The sequence below is a fragment of the Giraffa tippelskirchi genome, chromosome 6, assembly GCF_054371585.1.
Source record: "Giraffa tippelskirchi isolate mGirTip1 chromosome 6, T2T-mGirTip1v1.2.pri, whole genome shotgun sequence".
In the NCBI taxonomy this organism is placed as follows: Eukaryota; Metazoa; Chordata; class Mammalia; order Artiodactyla; family Giraffidae; genus Giraffa; species Giraffa tippelskirchi.
The window spans coordinates 71,766,656-71,787,100 of NC_137280.1; positions in this window are offsets into that span (position 1 = coordinate 71,766,656).

Sequence of the window (20,445 nt, forward strand, 5' to 3'; positions counted from 1 at the left end):
TTAGAATATTTGATTTAGCTTTTAGCTCTGTAATTTCAAACTTACGTAAAATTAGTCAAACTGGTTGATTCTTCTGCCGCTGAATTATTCATCCATTCATTGGAGAAAAAAGTCATACCTACCCTGGCAGGTTGCAGGAAGCCCTAAGAAATTCATGTTGCATAAATCCTACCGCATATGGCCAGGCAAGTTAATAGAATAACAATAAATAGCAGACAATTTTACCAACAATCTGAATTTTCAGTAGAATTATCCAGGATTTTTTTTTTTAAATAACTGTGTGAAATTGATGACATAGGCATCTTTTATTATATAAACATATGCATTTTTTCCACCTAAGAAAACTTAAATCTAGCCTATCATGAAATAAAAGCTGGAAAGAGCCCTGAAAATCTCCCATTTTACAAATAGAAAACAGAGACCTTCAAAGATAATGCACTTATGTGTGAATACTTATCACCAATAATGTAAGAGATGGGCCTGGAATCTCCACCCTCTCCCACCCTCTCAACTATTCTACACTAGAGAAAGAAGGCTGGTGTATAAATAGTAAGAGACTGGTTATCCCAGTCAGATGGTGACATGAGAAACCACGAGAGAGTCAGGTCTTTAGGTGAAAGTGTGATTTGTATTTACTGCTGAACTAAGTCTCGGATTTAACTTTTAGAGGATCATATCATGATCCTGTGTTGTTATTATTCATGATAAAGTCCCATAACCTTTACAGTTTATAAAATATTTTTTCATATGTGACCCTATTTGATTCCTCATAATCCAATGATATTCTATTATGCTTATTTTAAGCACAATAGAAAATCAAAGCTGAGAACCTAAAGGGATTTGGGAAATAAATAACTCCTTTTAAATATTAGAAAAATTGTATTTGAGAAACAAATAAGACGAGGGAGATAAAGAGACACATGTGGCAGAATGTGGACTAGAAAACTAGTCTTTGAAGTCTGAGGCTTGGCCAGAGGTTCATTTCTGCACCTGACCCTCTGCTGCCATTGAATTCATTAAGATTTACAAAAGGCAGAAATATAGATAATAATAATAAATCACCCTTTGCAATGTACTTGTCATTTACTGACCCTTGTGGTTGTTGTATATCATCATTTGAATCCACAAATCCATTTGATACTGCAGATATGATAACTGTTAACTTATAGAAAAGGCAAATTCAGACTCAACATTGTGTAGCTACAGAGTGACAGGCTCAGCACTAAAGCCCAACCTCTCTGACCACAAAGGACACAGCCTAAATTAGTTGCCAGCCTTTGCTCTGCATCTTCTCTAAAGGGACTCTATTCATCAGCCACCTATCAGAATGAGGTCGAGGCATTCTTATGGACAGTCTTCCCCAGGACAACATGGGAGCCCTTGCTCCAGGCATTTCCCAAAGGGATCTCCAGTCAGTTACTGACAGAAATGTACACATACTCATACTCACCTAATTCTTATAAGAACCCTGAAGGTAGGTACTTTTATTCACCATTTTGCAGGTATAGACTGTGTTTTAGAGGGCTAAGTATACAAGATGACAATAATAAATCATGCCCAAGTGTTTGCTATTACACAGACACTAAGTAGACATCATATATATATATATATATATATACACACACACATACACACACACACACATATATATATATATACACACACACATACACACACACACACACACACACACACACACACATATATATGTGCTTGGTGGTTGTGTCTACCATATTAGTTAGGTATCATTTAAAATTGTCTGAGGGATGAAAAACTGATGCTGAAAGAAATTAATGGGGACTTCCCTGGTGGTTCAGTAGCTAAGCCTATGCTCCCAGCGCAGGGAACCTGGGTTTGATCCCTGGTAGGGAACTAGATCTCACAGGCTACCACTAAGACACAACACGGCCAAATAAATAAACATAAAAAAAAAAAAAGGAAGTTAATCAGGTTCACACAATTGTAGTTCAATTCTAAAAACAAATCTTGAAAAGTCCAAGGCTGATGTGAATTCTGCTGCATCAACTCCTGTAATATGACTTTCTGTCTGGGTCTTCCCTGCTGGCTCAGTGGTAAAGACTCCACCTTCCAAGGCAGGAGATGCAAGAGACGTGGTTTCAATCCTGGGGTCAGGAAGATCCCCTGGGGAAGGAAATGGGAATCCACTCCAGTATTCTTGTCTGGAGAATTCCATGGACAGAGGCACCTGGCTGGCTACAGTCCATGGGGTCACAGAAGAGTCATACATGACTTAGCAACTAAACAACAAGAACAAAATTTTTATCTGTCTGCTTCTGAATACATGGCAGGCACCCTACAAACATTCATCTTCACCTCTCCCCACTAAAGCCCCAACCAGCAGATACATCTCAGGAGGAGCCCTTGACTGATATTTGAGACAAGATATGGAAATGGAGGTGGGCATTAATTCAATCATCCAGGGGTTCAAGGGCAGTGTGCCAACTCGCGGCAGATATTTTACCTTAAGTTATAAAGGTTGATATTTTTGTATTCATTGCAGAATGTCATCTAGTTTTTACAAAATCTTTTCAGAAGAAGTGTGATGCTAAGTAAGAAGGTATTCCTAAATCTATTAATAAGGCTGCAGTGAACAGTGTTCATTGAACCTACGAGGGTAGATGTTTTGATTGGAAAGAGATTGTAGCAGAGAAATAATGGATTTATCTGCCTTCTCCAACCCCTTCACATGAGCGCCTGCTGCTACTGGAAATGTTATTGAAAGTTTATCAACTACATTTTCTATGTAGCTCATTTAGTATCCAAAAAGCACCTCTGCCTTCTAAAGTATGTGTATATATATATATATATATATATTATTGTTGATAAACAGGCATTTCCTTATCTCTAAATTAGCCTTGGCTTGTTAAATTTGTCTATAGATTACACTCACTCTTCAGCCCCACTAGCCAATCAAAAACGCTCCCCTTTATCTGATTCTAGGAAGCATTTTACCTGTGGCAATTTCTTCCTGAAAAATCTATTCATGGTCTCCAAATATTGTGCTTGTGACTATAGTTCAAAAAAAAAATAAATATAAAAATGAATGTGACCTTTTATTGGCACAGCTTTCTTTATTTTCCTTTTCTTTCTTTCTCCCAGGTAGTTACCTTTAGAGACCTGTGCCCATAGAGGTTGGGCATGCTGTTAATTAACTTTTGCCCAAAGCTATCCCTAGAAAGAGTATAGAAATGAGCCAACTTTTTAAATTCAATAGGATAGTAAGCAATGTCTAGTTTCACACTGGCCATGGTAGGATAAAGTAGAAATAGCATAAGCTTTGGAATTAAATGAACTTAAGGCCAAATTCTAGAGTGATTAGGGAGAAAAACTGTACCTTTTGAGACCACAAATTTCTAAGACACGTACAAAATTTCCTAGGGTTGTATTTAGATGAAAATTGGTCTAGATTTGCATAGTGATATGGTGCTGCTTCCTGAGAACAGGATCAAATTCCAAATGTACATCTTTGTAAAAATCTATCCTTCTTGGGCACCTAGTACCCAGTCCTCAGTTTAAAGATTTTCTGCCCTGTGTGTATATCTATCCTATGAGTTACATCATAAATATTGATCTGCTCTATTGACTACCTTTTACAGCTAGTATGATAGAGTGTTAAATAAAGCCATCAGGCAGAATAGCATAATAACTATACCTTACTCATACAGAGAACAATATTGCCAATGATTAAATGTGCAATTGCTTTCAGGAAAAAAAAGGTTTACGCATGGACTTCAGTCTAAGAGTATGTATTGTAGCCCTGCCAGAAAAAAAAAAAAAGAAACGCAAAGAGAATAACTTGCCGTTAACTAATATTGACTTTGAGGAGAATGATATTTCACAAAAGCGGAAAGTTCAAAGCCCCATGTCACAGCATTTGAAAATTAGTGTTGACAGGCCCAGATGTCTACATTTACATCACAGACCCCGCTGCCCATAATACCTGTAGAAATCACCACCAAAGCAGTGTCATTTCTATCATCACGTTTACCTTAATGTGTGTGCTCTTAATAAACAGCACATCTGTTTAGAGGGGTAACATGATAAAGACAACACATTTTTAATGACATAAGAGTTATGCCTTTTCATAATTTGACTTTAGGACTAGAAATAATAGACTTCATTTACATTTCTGCTTCATGAAAAGATTAAAAGTCACGTGTAATGACTTCCCTCCATAGTTTTCCTCTTTTTCTGCAATATCTTCACCCACAACCCACTCCTCCCATCTGTCTCTCTCATGAGTATCTTGTGAAAACCAACGTAAGTAGTCAAAAGGACATAAGCTAGGATATCAAACAGACATGTACCCTCATGGTGGCATTTCCCTACACAAGCCCAATACATTCTGATCTGTCATCTATGGTAGTGAATCTCATTTTGCTTATCCCTCAACTGGAAATAATAATAAATACGTGATAATCTGAAGACACTCAGATACATTAACATAGGAAAACCACCCAACATATATGAAGTGCTCAATAATACTGGTAGAAGTTGTAACACTAAGAATTGTATTAGAAGAAATGGCTGTCTGATTCTGGGCTTCCCAGGTGGTGCTAGTGGTAAAGAATCTGCCTGCCAATGCAGGAGATCTAAGAGAGAGGGGTTCAATCCCTGGGTCGGGAAGATCCCCTGGAGGAGGACATGGCAACCCACCCCAATATTCTTGCCTGGAGAATCTCATGGACAGAGGAGCCTGGTGGGTTATGGTTCATGGGGTCACAAAGAGTTGGACACAACTGAAGCAACTTAACATGCACAAACAAATTGGACAGATGCTTCTGTCCAATTCCAAGGCTCCTTTGTGAGCAAGCCTCTAACTCCCTTAAGTATATTTACAGTTTACAGGCAGAACCCTATGAAAATCTACCTGAATTATTTTACTGATATTTATATAGTTTTAGTCTTTGAACACATACTTTTTTGGATCTGTTAGAATTCACAGTATTTATTGTTTTTTAATCATTCCTGTGATTTACACACGGTTCTTACTCATAATTTATAGACATTCTGAGTTCTTTGTATTCCATTTCAGTTGATGAATATTTGTTTCTTAATGACAGCAATATTGCCAAACCACCCCCCACCCCGGCTCCACAAGTCAACCTGTACATGCAGAGGTACAATGAAACTGTCTCCCAGAATGTTCACGTGACCTCCCTATAAACAGTGTCCCTGGCCCAGCCCCTACTTACTTGCATTTTCTTGTTTTTTTCCTAGCATTTCTAGAGTCATAGCTATTTTGCAAAACATCTATTATTGTTTTGCTAAATAAATGGTTTTCATTCAAGGAAAAGCAAATAAACAAAAAGATGCTCGATTCTGTCTCAAATGGAAGGAAGTAGCTATTTGCCTGTACAGATAAGTCTGTTTTTAGGGTACTATGTAGAAATAGCATGAATTCATTTCCTCAAAAATATACAATTAATACCTTGTATGTTTCACCCATTGCACTTTTCAAAGGATCAGATTGCAGAAAAATCAAATCCAGGCATTGGTCATGTGTACTGTAAAATATGCAGGGAAAAGAAGGACATGACAGGGATCCCTACTTGTCTATATTTTCCACTTATTGAATGCAGTCTGCCTTCCTCCTAGAGAATAAATCCATGAGAAAAAAGACTTATTTTGTTTCTATTTTGCTCCATTTTAGAACAAATAGAATCTTTTGTTTCTATTTTATTCATCTCCTTACCCTCTGAACACACCAGTGTTTGATAGACAGATGCTTCAACATGTTTAGCAAATGTTGAATAATTGTCCCCCGTGGGAAGTTACTTGCTTTAGTTACCTGTTTACCAGATATGGTTACCAAGTACTTCTACTTTCTGGGAAACTAGTAACCAGGTACCCCTAACTCAATGCTGCAGTTAACTTGATCTTGTTCAGTCGATCAACTGTCTTATCTAATTCTGCCATAGGATCCCGTATCTGATTTTAGAACATACAAATACATCCTCTTGTAACTGGAGAGAGTCTTAAAGATAGGGTTCCTGGTTCTTTCTTACGATACCATGGACCCATGAGAAAGTGTCACATGATGGCTTTGTTGGCAGCTGTAGGTTGAATTTACAGCGGTAAGGAGAAGAGCCGGAATTGCAGGTCACACTGTTAAGCACGAGACACCACCAATCAGCTTCCTTGATTGAGGTGAATGTCCTCTACCACAGATGTTACTAGGAGACAGAGAAGCAAATGTGTGCTCACCCACATCTGGTAGCAATTTTACACAGATATAACAATAAGAAGAATAATGATAATAATGATATTACCTAAACCAGATGGATGGGCAAGGGATTGTAAAGCCATAATCTCTGCAGTTTCCAAGCCATTGAATTCCCTGGTTGAATGGCACACAAAAACACAGCACCATTTTCAAATATTGCTAAACTCAATACCTGTTTGTACCATTTATTAATACCACACCGCACAAAATAAAATAACTGGAGAGCTACACAGACAAAAATGTCTTTAAAAAATCAGGTGAGATTATGACCTAAACATCATCTCACCCAACCTTCAAAGACAGAGGCCATTCAATCTCCCAAGGGACTGTTTCTCCTTGGTAAGAGTTAGCAGGCATGCCTACTATTCATTGAACTGATAGTGCTCCAAGTATTATAAAAAACCATCAGAGTGATTTCAGAACTTACGCTCAAGCCACAAGCTTTGCTGTGTAATCTAATAGTAACAAACACAGTGGATTGGAAGTACAGAGGAAAGGAATATCAATCCTCAAAGGGCATATATCACTAACGATTCCCCTGGATGAATTACCCAGATGCACTGTGCGTTATTCGCTCAGTTGTGTCCAACTCTTTGTAACCCCATGGACGTAGCCTGCCAGGCTCCTCTGTCCATGGGATTCTCCAATCAAGAATACTGGAGTGGATTGTCATTTCCTTCTCCAGGGGACTTTCCCGAACCAGGAATCAAATCCACATCTCCTGCATCGCAGGCAGATAGATACTTTACTGTCTGAGCCACTAGGGAAGCCCTAATGCACTGTGACAGATTTTAAGTAGTAGACAGTAATAGAAACAGGTGGGCACTGGAGCACATCCCAAGAGGAGCTGTTCAAGAAGCAGTGAAAATTCCAGAGGTATGAGAGGAAGTCAGCAGAAGGATGCTGAGGGATGACCCGCTGGGAAAATGCGGCGGCCTAAATGCAGGTGCTCCCTGCTCAAAGCTCCCCGAGAGCACCCCCTCCCTTGCCACATGCACTCTTAAGTCAAATCAACAGAAGCTGGACTTCCCTCCTTCCTCCTCTGTGCACCAGGTTCGCCTCTGGGTCCCTGCCAAGATGATTTTCAGGAGATAAATTCTGAAAACTCCAAACCTTGTGAACCAGATTCTCATGTGTACTAGGATACTTTGCAGTGGATAGTTCTAGAGATGTGTATAAAGCCTGCAGTTTTCCGAGTACCAGCAGGCTGTGTCTCTGCACTGGAACTAACCACCTGTGTGAATTCCCCGACCTTCCTCTGGCTCACAGCTATCCCAAGACTCACTCTGCCATATTTTGGCAGGTCTTATTCTTACAGGCATCTCAGGTTTTAGGATCATGACATATGACCATTGGATTTGATGAGGATGAACATGTCAAAGATGGAGAAGCTCTATACAGTCAGCAAAAACAAGACTGGGAGCAGACTGTGGCTCAGATCATGAACTCCTTATTGCCAAATTCAGACTTAAATTGAAGCAAGTAGGGAAAACCACTAGTCCATTCAGGTATGACCTAGATCAAATCACTTATGAGTATACAGTAGAAGTGACAAATAGATTTAAGGGACTAGATCTGATAGACAGAGTGCCTGATGAACTATGGACAGAGGTTCGTGACATTGTACAGGAGACAGGGATCAAGACCATCCCCATGGAAAAGAAATGCAAAAAAGCAAAATGGCTGTCTGAGGAGGCCTTACAGATAGCTGGGAAGAGAAGAGAAGTGAAAAGCAAAGGAGAAAAGGAAAGATATTCCCACCTGAATGTAGAGTTCCAAAGAATAGCAAGGAGAGATAAGAAAGCCTTCCTCAGCGATCAATGCAAACAAATAGAGGAAAACAACAGACTGGAAAAGACTAGAGATCTCTTCAAGAAAATTAGAGATACCAAGGGAACATTTCATGCAAAGATGGGCTCGATAAAGGACAGAAATGGTATGGACCTAACAGAAGCAGAAGATGTTAAGAAGAGGTGGCAAGAATACACAGAAGAACCATACAAAAAAGATCTTCACCACCCAGATAATCACGATGGTGTGATCACTCACCTAGAGCCAGACATCCTGGAATGTGAAGTCAAGTGGGCCTTAGAAAGCATCACTACGAACAAAGCTAGTGGAGGTGATGGAATTCCAGTTGAGCTATTTCAAATCCTTAAAGGTGATGCTGTGAAAGTGCTGCACTCGATATGCCAGCAAATTTGGAAAACTCAGCAGTGGCCACAGGACTGGAAAAGGTCAGTTTTCATCCCAATCCCAAAGAAGGGCAATGCCAAAGAATGCTCAAACTACCGCACAATTCCACTCATCTCACACGCTAGTAAAGTAATGCTCAAAATTCTCCAAGCCAGGCTTCAGCAATACGTGAACCGTGAACTTCCAGATGTTCAAGCTGGTTTCAGAAAAGGCAGAGGAACCAGAGATCAAATTGCCAACATCCGATGGATCATCAAAAAAGCAAGAGAGTTCCAGAAAAACATTTATTTCTGCTTTATTGACTATGCCAAAGCCTTTGACTGTGTGGGTCACAAGAAACTGTGGAAAATTCTGAAAGAGATGGGAACACCAGACCATCTGACCTGTCTCTTGAGAAACCTGTATGCAGGTCAGGAAGCAACAGTTAGAACGGGACATGGAACAACAGACTGGTTCCAAATAGGAAAAGGAGTATTTCAAGGATGTGTATTGTCACCTTGCTTATTTAACTTATATTCAGAGTACATCATGAGAAACGCTGGGCTGGAAGAAACACAAGCTAGAATCAAGATTGCCGGGAGAAATATTAATAACCTCAGATATGCAGATGACACCACCCTGATGGCAGAAATTGAAGAAGAACTAAAGAGCCTCTTGATGAAAGTGAAAGAGGAGAGTGAAAAAGTTGGCTTAAAGCTCAACGTTCAGAAAACTAAGATCATGGCATCTGGTCCCATCACTTCATGGGAAATAGATGGGGAAACAGTGGAAACAGTGTCAGACTTTATTTTTGGGGGCTCCAAAATCACTGCTGATGGTGATTGCAGCCATGAAATTAAAAGACGCTTACTCCTTGGAAGGAAGGTTATGACCAACCTAGATAGCATATTTAAAAGCAGAGACATTACTTTACCAACAAAAATCCGTCTAGTCAAGGCTATGGTTTTTCCAGTGGTCATGTATGGATGTGAGAGTTGGACGGTGAAGAAAGCTGAGCACCGCAGAATTGACGCTTTTGAACTGTGGTGTTGGAGAAGACTCTTGAGAGTCCCTTGGACTGCAAGGAGATCCAACCAATCCATCCTAAAGGAGATCAGTCCTGGGTGTTCATTGGAAGGACTGATGTTGAAGCTGAAACTCCAATACTTTGGCCACCTCATGCGAAGTGTTGACTCATTGGAAAAGACCCTAATGCTGGGAAGGATTGGGGGCAGGAGGTGAAGGGGATGACAGAGGATGAGATGGTTGGATGGCATCACTGACTCGATGGACATGGGTTTGGGTAAACTCTGGGAGTTGGTGATAGACAGGGAGGCCTGGCATGCTGCAATTCATGGGTCGCAAAGAGGCGGACACGACTGAGCGACTGAACTGAACTGACTGAACATGTCAGATTTTGCAGCTTCTGGAGTTTAGGCTATTCTTCCTGAGTGGTGGGGAGGACCTCCATATTGCTGCTTTTAAGCCCGACGCTTGTACACCGAGGTCTGCATCATGATGTCATGGAAGGTCGCCTGAACTTGGCACCTAGGCCTTCATGTTGACTCTGAGTCCATGTGTGTTCTGATCACTGAACGTGGAACTTGAGTTTCATCTTCTGGCCAAAGAAGACAAGCAGATTTACTTTATAAGGTGATTATAATAATGCAATTATTCACCAGATGTGAGAATATTTTTTCACTGCTAGACAGGTAGGATAGTAGCATCTATCCAACAGTACCTTCAAGGTTCTTGTTATGGTGATTAACTTCTCTAGTCTATATTTTATAGGCAAGGACCGAGCCGAGTCATTTAACGGTTGCTACACGTCATACAATCAGATGCTCAACATAGATCCTGGAATTAAATTCTCTGACTGAGGATGGAAAAAATAGTAACTCCCACTTTCATAATTTCATATCCTTAGGAGAATTGTGTGTTCATTTATTTAACAAATGTGAATCAAGCACCTGCTCTGTTCAAGAATTAGATTTTACACATGTGCATGTATATATACACACATATACATATAAATACTTTATTTATGCACACTTATACCTCTGGGCTCATAAATGCAAATCAAATTATGTGGTTTTACCATATATACATATTTATATCTGTATGTGTGTGTGTGTGTGTGTATACCTGTATAAGCTTTACCATAAGGCCCACAACAGAACAAACACTCAATACATATTCATACATACTTTTTTTCACTGAGCTTAGAAGGCATTTGGAGAAGGCAATGGCACCCCACTCCAGTACTCTTGCCTGGAAAATCCCATGGACAGAGGAGCCTGGTGGGCTAAAGTCCATGGGGTCACAAGAGTTAGACATGATTTACTAACTGAACAACAACAGTATAGACAGTGTGTGATAGCATCAGATTTGAACCTGGATTTGTCTGGAGCCAAACCAATCTCCTACCACATGAAATAGCCTTGAAAAGTTAATAAGAAGACCCCCTGTGCCCCAGGAAAGGGACAGTGCTTTATAAAACTGTTGCATAAGTAATAAATTCAACACCTTGCTCCAGCGGATTGCTCACTGCTAAATCTCTTCAGTCATGTCCGACTCTTTGGGACCCCATGGACTGTAGTCTGCCAGGTTCCTCTGTCCATGGGGATTCTCCAGGCAAGAATACTGGAGTGGTTGCTATGCCCTCCTTTAGGGGATCTTCCCAACCCAGGGATCGAACCCACATCTCTTACATTTCCTGCATTGGCAGATGGGTTCTTTACCACTAGCACCACCTGGGAAGCCACTGAACAATTTAGAAAGAGGATAATGATGTATGTTTCCATTAAAAGAAAAGTTGCGTATAATTTTACTTTCATTTACAGGCCACTTAGCTCATGCTTACTAGAGCATCTTTTCTTTCCCGAAACTGCCACTCTGTGTTTTCATAGTGTCCTTTGAAAGTTTTTGGTGGCAACGAGGGCTGAAGAGTCTCCTAGAGAGACTGGGGTGATGGCAGCCCTGGTTCCCAGCAGAGCCTCTGGGCAGGGAGGTGTCACAGAGAGCCTTGCAGACTGGGATGCCTCCTTCAGGCTGGGGCTAAGCCCAGCCAAGATTTCAGATCGGTACTGAGGTTTTATTTCAGAGAGAGCAGACCATCTTCTCTACTTCTGGGAAATATTTGCAACTCCTAGCCTATGACATTGGAGAAGGCAATGGCACCCCACTCCAGTACTCTTGCCTGGAAAATCCCATGGACGGAGGAGCCTGGTAGGCTGCAGTCCATGGGGTCGCGAAGAGTCAGACACGACTGAACGACTTCACTTTCACTTTTTACTTTGATGCATTGGAGAAGGAAATGGCAACCCACTCCAGTGTTCTTGCCTGGACAATCCCAGGGACGGGGGAGCCTGATGGGCTGCCGTCTACGGGGTCGCACAGAGTCGAACACAACTGAAGCGACTTAGCAGCAGCAGCAGCAGTCTATGACAATAGAGGGGTTGTCTCTTCCACTACAAGGGGTAAACTTAAATCTCTTCCCTTTAAAAACAAACATCCATAAAGGCTTTTTTTTTTAAGGTTAGTCTATCGCTTTTTTGCCACAGGGCATGCGGGATCTTAGTGCAACCAGGGGTCGAACCCTTGCCCCCTGCAAAGGACGTGCAGAGCCTTAACCACTGGATTTCAAGTAAGTCCCTAATTTGTGATTTTATCTGCTAGTGTAACTTAACTGCAGTGGACTGCAAGCTTTTTTTGATCTACAAAATAGTTTTTACATCACAATACAACAAACACATGTATATAATATGTATACATATACATATGTGAAAAAAAGTTTTGTCAAAACCCTGAGTGTTAATTTTTTTTTTGAGATTTTTTTTTTAAAGCAATTTTAGGTTTACAATGAAATTGACAGGAAGGTACAGAAAGTCTCCATAGATCCCCTCCCCTCACATGCACACCCATTATCAACACAGTAGCACCTGGCTTTTTCTTAAAAAAAAACAAACAAAAAAAAACTAAGGGCCAACTGCACTGACACATCATAGTCACCAATGTCGACAGTTCACCTAAGGGTTCACTTCAATGAAGTGACTAGTGCTGCACATTCTATGGGTTTGGAAAAGGTATGATGACGTATCTCCATCATTATGATATCATTCAGAGTATTTTCACTGCTCATAAAAACTTCTGTATTCTACGTATTCATCTGTCTTCTCTTCCCAAACTCCCGGCAACCATTGATATTTTTATTGTCTCCATAGCTTTGCCTTTTGCAGAATGGCATATAGTTGGAGTCTATATCTTTTCAAAGCCTCATAAAAGCTGTTTTGGTTTGGTTTGGTTTGGTTTTGATGCTTCTGGTGAGAACCTCTGCTCTGCTTCCCAGTCCAAGATTATTGTAAAGAGTTGCCTGGACTGTGTACCCCACTGCTTTCCCCCTCCTCTGACTCCAGTAGGCTTACTTCACATCCCTTGTATAAATTGGCATCGCTGCTCTGTATGGTAACAAAGTTGCCAAGGTCTGGTGTGTCATTGCTGGGCTGTGCTGTGCTTAGTTGCTCAGCTATGTCCAGCTCTTTGTGACCCCATGGACTGTAGTCCACCAGGCACCTCTGCACATGAGGATTCTCCAGGCAAGAATACTGATGTGGGGTGCCATGCCCTCCTCCAGGGGATCTTCCCAACCCAGGGTTCAAACCCAGGTCTCTTGCATTACAGGCAGATTCTTTACTGTCTGAGCCACCAGGGAAGCCCAAGAATACTGGAGCAGGTAGTCCAGCCCAGTCATTACATTAACCCAGACTGTTTCATCCTCGTGTTTTTTGGGACCTAAACAGAACTTGCCCTAACTGATTACTTCTGCTGGAAAAAATTTATTCCTTCTGCTGCCAGTTTTCAGATTTTCCTCCTGGTTCTTAAGCTGCTTTTATATTCACCTCAATCTCATCCTTCTCCCACTTCTTATCATTTGTTGGGTTCTCAGAGATGCTATTCTGGATTCTCTCCCTGTCAGGGTGACATCAATTAGCGCCTGTACCACAGGTAAAGGCCTCATTTTTAAGTCAAGCCAAGACCCCCTTTCTGTACTTCACACACGTGTCGCTAATTTTCTCATTATGTCTGTTAATTGTCTCAGTGTCATCTAAAATTCAAGATGTTTAAGAAGACACTCAACATCCTTGCTCCTAAACTTGACCTTCTTCCATGTCTATGGAATGACACTGCCTCCATCCATCCAGTTAGGCAAACAGACACAATGTCATCATCCTTTTTCACCTCTCAGCCAATTGCTCAAGCAATTTTGTTCAGTTTATCTCCTCAATACGTCCCATTATCTTTTTCCATCTTGAAAGCACTCTGGTCTAAGTCATCATTTTCTCTCACCTGGATGCCTGCAATTTTCTCCTAATCGGTTGATTCTCACTTCCTTCTCTAAATGCCATTCAAATGCTATTTCAAATCCTAAAAGAAGATGCTGTGAAAGTGCTGCACTCAATATGCCAGCAAATTTGGAATGCTCAGCAGTGGCCATAGGACTGGAAAAGATCGGTTTTCATTCCAATCCCAAAGAAAGGAAATGGCAAAGAATGTTCAAACAACTGTTCAGTTGCACGCATCTCACACACTAGCAAAGTAATGCTCAAAATTTTTCAAGCCAGGCTTCAACAGTACATGAACCATGAAATTTCAGATGTTCAAGCTGGATTTAGAAAAGGCAGAGGAATGAGACATCAAATTGCCAACATCCATTGGACCATAGAAAAAGCAAGAGAGTTACAGGAAAACATCTATTTCTGCTTTATTGACTATGCCAAAGCCTTTGACTGTGTGGATCACAACAAACTGTGGAAAATTCTTAAAGAGATGGGAATACCAGACCACCTGACCTGCCTCTTGAGAAACCTGTATGCAGGTCAGGAAACAATGGTTAGAACCAGAAATGGAACAACAGGCTGGTTCCAAATTGGGAAAGGAGTGCTTCAAGGCTGTATATTGTCACCCTGCTTATTTAACTTCTATGCAGAATGCATCATGTGAAATGCCAGGCTGGAAGAAGCACAAGCTGGAATCAAGATTGCTGGGAGAAATATCAATGACCTCAGATGTGCAGATGACACCACCCTGATGGCAGAAAGCAAAGGAGAACTAAAGAGCCTCTTGATGAAAGTGAAAGAGGAGAGTGAAAAAGTTGTCTTAAAATGCAACATTCAAAAAACTAAGATCATGGCATCTGGCCCCATCACTTCACGTTAAATAGAAGGCAAAATAATGGAAACAGTGAGAGACTTTATTTTTGGGAGCTCCAAAATCACTGCAGATGGCCACCGCAGACATGAAATTAAAAGATACTTGCTCCTTGGAAGAAAAACTATGATCAACCTAGACAGCATATTAAGAAGAGACATTCCTTTGCTGACAGAGGTCCATCTAAAGGTCCATCTAATCACATTTCCAGTAGTCATGTATGAATGTGAGAGTTGGACTATAAAGAAAGCTGAGCACGGGAGAATTGATGCTTTTGAACTGTGGTGTTGGATGCCAGAGTCCTGCTCCAGCTGGTCCAGGGGTCCCCAAGTGATGAACGGCTTCGGCAAAAGGAAAAGAAAGGAAACAGAGAGTTTTTGATGGCCCAAAGACCATTGGTCTAAGGACCATTGGCCCAAGGACCATAATCTTTATTGCTTTAGTCTCTATTTATATAGCACATGTTCTTCTACGTAATGATTCTTACAATATTTTTCCGTTCAGATCAACATCCCCTGATTCTAAGATGTGTTAAAAGTTTTTTTCCTAGTCTATTGTCACATTTTGGTTACATGTTTACCCTGAAACCTATTTTTATTTTACTAGAACATAGTCTATGAATCATATTATTCCATCTACTTATTCTGCACAGCCTGCTACTACAGCAAGTACAGCGTCTTGCTTCAGTGAATAAGTACTATAGTGGTGTCTAAGGGCAAAATTTTCTCATAGTACAGTCATTGTCAGCTGTGGTTTGTTTACCATCTACCCACATAACACAAGTCTATTTCTGGCAGGGACAAGTCTTTTATAGTTTACCTAGGAACCATTTACAATACAATTCACATATTTCTTTCCATTTATGCTTCGATTCTAAGGGGCACAAACATCTCTAGCATCCCAGTCTTTATGAGAAAAGGCAATTGGCTTAGTTTCTGTAATTTTGCCTGATATATGACCCAAGTTTTCCAGCTGTCAATAACAATCTCCTCATGAGGCCAGGTCACAATAGGCTTAGGGCTTGTTTTCCAAATGATCATCACCTTATTCCCTGGCTGAGTGTTAGGGACCCACCAGCCAGGGGCCTCAATAAGTTTAATCATTTTTGAAGTGTTTCTCTAGAGCAAGAGATCATTTTTCTTTTTCCTGGACTCTCATGACCTCATCGTGGAAGCCCCTACAACTCCAGCCATCAAAGAATGCAACAGAGTTAGCCACAACAAAAGCATAGGAACAGTAAGAAGGGAAGGGTTCGATCCTGAAGAGAAACCGCTTTGCAGTTTCTTCTTGAGTGGTGCCATGACTTTGTCATCTGGCAGTAGTTCCAGAACGGCTCCCAACAGTTGGAGAAAACTCTTGAGAGTCCCTTGGACTGCAAGGAGAACAAACCAGTCAATCCTAAAGGAAATTAGTCCTGAATATTCATTGGAAGGACTGATACTAAAGCTGAAACTCCAATACTTTGGCCACCTGATTCGAAGAACTGACTCATTGGAAAAGACTCTGAAAAAAAGAAAAGAAGAAGGAAAAGACCCTGATGCTGGGAAAGATTGAAGGCAGGAGGAGAAGGGGACAACAGAGGTTGAGATGGTTGGATGGCATCACCGACTTGACAGGAGTTTGAGCAAGCTCTGGTAGTTGGTGATGGACAGGGAAGCCTGGCATGCTGCAGTCCATGGGTCGCAAAGAGTCGGACATGACTGAGTGATTGAACTCAACTGAACTGAACTTCCTCCTCACCCTTGCCTTATTTCCTTCTGTTTTGCATGATCCAGACAAGAGAATTTAATTGTGTCACAAACCCTCGCACTGATTTAACCATTGTACTGGTTTCCCATAGTCTGAGGATAAAGATATTCAAACACTCTTCCCCACTGCTGAGTGTACCATGGCTATTCTGACCTCTTGCCCCAGGGTCCTTTCTGTTACAAAGCTTCTAAACTCTAGGATGTACCCTTTGCCTTAGAATGTGACCTTCTCCGTCTCACCTTCAGCTCCACCTAACCTGCGGACTCGGCTTTAACCTGAAAGACCTTCGCTAAACCCAAGTGGTTTCCATGAACCTCGTCACTGAGCAGATCTCACTGTTACACAGTAACAGCAAGTAACAGGTGTCTCCTCTTCACAACTCAGACTGCAAATGAGAGATAGGTGGAGGCAGCTGATCCTAATCGACATCTCACTGTTCAGATTTCAGTGACAGAAAAGTCTCCTGGGGAACAGGCTCTATGTCCATTTAACAATGTAGGATGGACATCTCTTCCTGCCCATCTCTTCCTTGCACGATCCAGACAAGGAGGAAATTGCATCCTCTCTATTCCATCTTATCTTCGAATACTTCAGGAATGAAATACCTTTATAAAATTCAGTTCAGTTCAGTTCAGTCGCTCAGTCGTGTCCGACTCTCTGCGACCCCATGAATTGCAGCACGCCAGGCCTCTCTGTCCATCACCAACTCCCGGAGTCCACCCAAACCCATGTTCATCGAGTCGGTGATGCCATCCAACCATCTCATCCTCTGTCGTTCCCTTCTCCTCTCGCCCCCAATCCTACCCAGCATTAGGGTCTTTTCCAATGAGTCAACCCTTCGCATGAGGTGGCCAAAGTATTGGAGTTTCAGCTTCAACATCAGACCTTCCAATGAACACCCAGGATTGATCTCTTTTAGGATGGATTGATTGGATCTCCTTGCAGTCCAAGAAACTCTCAAGAGTTTTCTCCAACACCACAGTTCAAAAGCATCAATTCTGCGGTGCTCAGCTTTCTTCACCGTCCAACTCTCACATCCATACATGACCACTGGAAAAACCATAGCCTTGACTAGACGGACTTTTGTTGGCAAAGTAATGTCTCTGCTTTTAAACATGCTATCTAGGTTGGCCATAACCTTCCTTCCAAGTAGTAAGCGTCTTTTAATTTCATGGCTGCAGTCACCATCAGCAGTGATTCTGGAGCCCAAAAAAGTAAAGTCTGACACTGTTTCCACTGTTTCCCCATCTATTTCCCATGGAGTGATGGGACCAGATGCCATGATCTTAGTTTTCTGAACGTTGAGCTTTAAGCCAACTTTTTCACTCTCCTCCTTCACCTTCATCAAGAGGCTCTTTAGTTCTTCTTCACTTTCTGCCATAAGGGTGGTGTCATCCGCATATCTGAGGTTATTGATATTTCTCCCAGCAATCTTGGTTCCAGCTTGTGTTTCCTCCAGCCCAGCGTTTCTCATGATGTACTCTGCATATAAGTTAAATAAGCAGGGTGACAATATACAGCCTTGACATACTCCTTTTCCTATTTGGAACCAGTCTGTTGTTCCATGTCCCGTTCTAACTGTTGCTTCCTCACCTGCATACAGGTTTCTCAAGAGACAGGTCAGATGGTCTGGTATTCCCATCTCTTTCAGAATTTTCCACAGTTTATTGTGATCCACACAGTCAAAGGCTTTGGCATAGTCAATAAAGCAGAAATAGATGTTTTTCTGGAACTCTCTTGCTTTTTTGATGATCTAGCGGATATTGGCAATTTGATCTCTGGTTCCTCTGCCTTTTCTAAAACCAGCTTGAACATCTGGAAGTTCACGGTTCACGTATTGCTGAAGCCTGGCTTGGAGAATTTTGAGCATTATTTTACTAGCATGTGAGGTGAGTGGAATTGTGCGGTAGTTTGAGCATTCTTTGGCATTGCCTTTCTTTGGGATTGGAACGAAGACTGACCTCTTCCAGTCCTGTGGCCACTGCTGAGTTTTCCAAATTTGCTGGCATATCGAGTGCAGCATTTTCACAGCATCACCTTTAAGGATTTGAAATAGCTCAACTGGAATTCCATCACCTCCACTAGCTTTGTTCGTAGTGATGCTTTCTAAGGCCCACTTGACTTCACATTCCAGGATGTCTGGCTCTAGGTGAGTGATCACACCATCGTGATTATCTGGGTGGTGAAGATCTTTTTTGTACAGTTCTTCTGTGTATTCTTGCCACCTCTTCTTAATATCTTCTGCTTCTGTTAGGTCCATACCATTTCTGTCCTTTATCGAGCCTATCTTTGCATGAAATGTTCCTTTGGTATCTCTAATTTTCTTGAAGAGGTCTCTAGTCTTTCCCAATCTGTTGTTTTCCTCTATTTGTTTGCACTGATCGCTGAGGAAGGCTTTCTTATCTCTCCTTGCTATTCTTTGGGACTCTGCATTCAGATGAGAATATCTTTCCTTTTCTCCTTTGCTTTTCGCTTCTCTTCTCTTCCCAACTATCTGTAAGGCCTCCTCAGACAGCCATTTTGCTTTTTTGCATTTCTTTTCCATGGGGATTTTCTTGATCCCTGTCTCCTGTACAATGTCACAAACCTCTGTCCATAGGTCATCAGGCATTCTGTCTATCAGGTCTAGTCCCTTAAATCTATTTGTCACTTCCACCGTATGCTCATAAGGGATTTGATCTAGGTCATACCTGAATGGTCTAGTGGTTTTCCCTACTTTCTTCAATTTAAGTCTGAATTTGGCAATAAGCAGTTCATGATCTGAGCCACACTCTGCTCCTGGTCTTGTTTTTGCTGACTGTATAGAGCTTCTCCCTCTTTGGCTGCAAAGAATATAATCAATCTGATTTCGGTGTTGACCATCTGGTGACGTCCACGTGTAGAGTCTTCTCTTGTGTTGTTGGAATAGGGTGTTTGCTATTACCAGTGCGTTCTCGTGGCAAAACTCTAGTAGCCTTTGCCCTGCTTCATTCTGTACTCCAAGGCCAAACCTGCCTGTTACGCCAGGTGTTTCTTGACTTCCTACTTTTGCATTCCAGTCCCCTATAATGAAAAGGACATCTTTTTTGGGTGTTCTTTCTAGAAGGTCTTGTAGGTCTTCATAGAATCGTTCAACTTCAGCTTCTTTGGCGTTACTGGTCGGGGCATAGACTTGGATTACCGTGATATTGAATGGTTTGCCTTGGAAGCAAACAGAGATCATTCTGTCGTTTTTGAGATTGCATCCAAGTACTGCATTTCGCACTCTTTTGTTGACCATGATGGCTACTCCATTTCTTCTAAGGGATTCTTGCCCACAGTAGTAGATATAATGGTCATCTGAGTTAAATTCACCCATTCCAGTCCATCTTAGTTCGCTGATTCCTAGAATGTCAACGTTCACTCTTGCCATCTCCTGTTTGACCACTTCCAGTTTGCCTTGATTCATGGACCTAACATTCCAGGTTCCTATGCAATATTGCTCTTTACAGCATTGGACTTTGCATCTATCACCAGTCACATCCACAGTTGGGTATCGTTTTTGCTTTGGCTCCATCCCATCATTCTTTCTGGAGTTATTTCTCCACTGATCTCCATTAGCATATTGGGCACCTACTGACCTGGGGAGTTCATCTTTCAGTGTCCTATCCTTTTGCCTTTTCATACTGTTCATGGGGTTCTCAAGGCAAGAATACTGAAGTGGTTTGCCATGCCCTTCTCCAGTGGACCACAATCTGTCAAACCTCTCCACCATGACCCATCCGTCTTGGGTGGCCCCACACGGCATGGCTTAGTTTCATTGAGATAGACAAGGCTGTGGTCCGTGTGATCAGATTAGCTAGTTTTCTGTAGTTTTAGTTTTAGTGTGTCTGCCCTCTGATGCCCTCTCGCAACACTTACCGTCTTACTTGGGTTTCTCTTACCTTGGGCCTTGGGTAATTCCTCTTGCCGCCGCCACCGCTGCCGCCGGCCCCAGCCCCCAGCCTGGCCTAGCCCCTCTCGACTGCCGCCCCCGGCCCCCGGCCCCCAGCCCCCGGCCCGGCCTAGGCCCTGTCAGCCGCTGCCCCCGGCCCCCGGCCCGGTCTAGC